Source organism: Toxorhynchites rutilus, chromosome 3 (genome assembly GCF_029784135.1).
Source record: "Toxorhynchites rutilus septentrionalis strain SRP chromosome 3, ASM2978413v1, whole genome shotgun sequence".
Classification (NCBI taxonomy): Eukaryota; Metazoa; Arthropoda; class Insecta; order Diptera; family Culicidae; genus Toxorhynchites; species Toxorhynchites rutilus.
Genome location: NC_073746.1, coordinates 194,894,946 through 194,898,024, shown reverse-complemented (window position 1 = coordinate 194,898,024; position 3,079 = coordinate 194,894,946). Strand labels below are relative to the sequence as shown.

The 3,079-nt window shown below is 32.8% G+C and overlaps 1 long non-coding RNA gene across 1 annotated transcript; it reads right to left on the bottom strand.

Annotated features, from left to right (window-relative positions):
* Positions 1 to 243: 243 nt before the first annotated feature.
* Positions 244 to 1,927, bottom strand: LOC129779647 (uncharacterized). Its single transcript, XR_008743728.1, has 3 exons — positions 1,701 to 1,927; positions 832 to 1,264; positions 244 to 449 (listed from the first exon to the last, which is right to left on the bottom strand). It is a non-coding gene; the product is annotated as an uncharacterized LOC129779647 (long non-coding RNA).
* Between the last annotated feature and the right edge of the window lie 1,152 nt (positions 1,928 to 3,079).

The window sequence follows — 3,079 nt, the reverse complement described above, 5'->3', positions numbered from 1 at the left end:
GAACCCTCGCGGATCGCCCGAGGTTCCACTGTAATTCCAATTGCTGACAAAAGTCAAACTTTCATGATGTTGCTCTAGAATCCAAACATAGTAGACATTTGAATACTATTTCTGAAATCAAAGAAAAAATTAAACATTTTAGTTTTCGATATGTTCTGTTTTTTTTCCTAATGCAATTAGCTTCTGTATATCCTCTTTCAACGTTATTCGTTGACACATTCATTTTTGTACCATTTGAGTAACTGACTGGTATGCCTGGTATGTGAACTTCCTATCTTCCAGGCTACTAACACAATCAAAGTTCAACACAACCAAAACCCGTGAATCTTCCCACCTTCTATTCTTCATCTCGATGTACAACGGTGAAACAGGCCGGAACAGATACAGCGATTGTACCGAGTTGCTTGTATGGTTCTAGCGCTGTGCATGGTGCTAGAACAGTTGTATGTCTGTCATAAGTATAAAACAAGATATCGCTTAAGAAATCATTCAAATGAGCATCCCAGTATCACGTATAATCACTATTTTAGTTTTGTTGAATTCAAATTAATTAATGATTTCCCATTTGAATTGTTTGTGATTTCGCGTTTATTACAATTCTGGGTTCAGTAATGTTTTCAATTATCGTTTCTATGAAACGTCGCGCAACATGCTTCAATAGTCTTCGTTCGACACTGTTCTTTATTTTATCAGCGGTTCATATTCCCGCAAATGACACTACTTAATCGGAAGCATTAGCTTTTTCGCGTATAGATGTCGTTGTTTCAAAATAATTGAAATATATCAGCTGCCATAAACTGGTTCCCATAATATACATATGCAAAAAATTACCTTGGAATGCGAAACCAACTGCAATATACATGGTGTTACTTTAGCCCAGAATTCAAATAAGATTGCCATCGTGACGTTATGAGATTCTGTAGATGGCGTTGTTGCACAGGCAATTTGTTCCAGGTAAAGAGTCCATAGTTGACACAATGTGAAGGCATGAAACAGTGAGGACATGTGTAACACAGATGTTTTAGATTGTTCAGCAAATCCAGCAAATATGACTTGAATGTGATCTGCAATGTGACAGCTGGATTCTTGTGGTACAGGTTGGGTAACAGTATTGACAGGATGTTGAAGGTAATAATGAACTGTCGATCCATGGTGTCCGATGTTTCCGCCACGTTTATTCATTAGTGCAGTATGGGTCAGAGACCCCAGTAAAAGCCAAGACAAAAGTCGCATGTGACCGACGCATTCTGTAAATTCTTTTGGCCTGAAAAAGAAAAATGAAAGCATTAATATGGATAGGTTATATATTATATAGGTTATATTCAATTTGAAATTTGGGCTCCCACTAATTGACTTATCGGATCCAATCTATCATTTTATCGCTCACGTGTTACAAACAGAATGTCAAACATAATACTCCTTTTTTCATGCTGTAAACACACATCTTCGTCAATTTCTGGTTCAGAAATTTTAGAAATATGAAAAATACAAAATTATGTTGCTGCTAGACACGAAAAACTTCGAAAAACTTTGCAGCCAGAACGAACCAAGTACATGCTAGCTATTAACATAATATCATTACACAACAAATTAGTATTTTGTAACGGCTCTAATTTCATGAATTATATGAATTATATATATATATATATATATATATATATATATATATATATATATATATATATATAAGTTATAATCACCTAAGGTTCTGAAAGATGGTTGAACAAGAACATGTTGGATGGTTGAGCTCTAGGCTAGAACTACTTTATTTTGACATTGCTCCATATTTTATATCCAGCGAGAACTTGACTAATCTACCCGTTGACTACACTTTCAACTACCCTGCTTTAAATCATTACCCTCGTTCAATGACTACCCGCTCGACAACACGTGCTCTGTGTTGATGGTTTTGAAGGTTAAGCCTGGTTTCGCTTATAACTTATATATATGTATATATATATATTTATATATATATATATATATATATATATATATATATATATGTATATATATATATATATATATATATATATATATATATATATATATATATATATATATATATATATATATATATATATATATATATATATATATATATATATATATAGATATATATATATATATATATATATTGACTCAGTTTTGCTGTTTTTGACAAAATAATATCTTAATTAATGAAAATAATTGATTGAGGAATGCACTTGGTTCGTTGTGGTTGAACACAATTTTGAAAAATGCAGATCAGATCTTCTACCCTTCATGGCAGCCCTTAGGTTGTCTTCCAGGAGCTGTCCGAAACAGAAAAATCTGTTAAAAATTCGGATCTGCCTTCTTGGAGAAAACGATCACTATCGTCCGATGCCATATTGTGGGATTATGGTTCGCTTTGGTTGAACGCAATTTCGTTTTTTTACAGTCTGCTACACAGAATTTTTTTTGGAACTGTTGTAAATTATCCGAATGACATGGTCATTTTACAGTCGATAGATTTTTTTTCTGCATCCAATCGTGTATGTAAATCAATTTTGAAAAAATGGCGCTTGGTTCGTTTTGGCAGACCCTCGACCATATTGGGGAAATATTTCTAGTCGTATGTATTTTTTCTACCAATGTAATTATATTCTTATTATCAGAAGACACTTTAAAGTTAAGATGCTGTAAAGACGGTGAATTTATTTTTCGTTAACACATTCAGGTTTTTTTACTAAGCAAACGTTCATGGGTCCAATCGCAGAACTGTTCATTGTTTGATATTCTAATCTACCCTTTAAAATTACCTTTTACTATAAAATTCCTAGTACTTCTACCAAAACTCGTCATTATAATAACAGATTATTTTCAGACACAATTCTCTTTCAAGATTTTTCAACCACTTGCAAATATTTCTCCGTTACATGGCATAAATGTATGACATAGAAAATATGATAGAATAAAGACAGCCCTGAATCGGACAATTCCTTTCTCGAGTTTTGCTCTTATCAACACATTCGGCGATTCATTTTCATTTATATAAATAGAAGTAAATATAGGAGTGCGTTTTATCACATTAAAGAACATATTGTAGAACATATGCGAA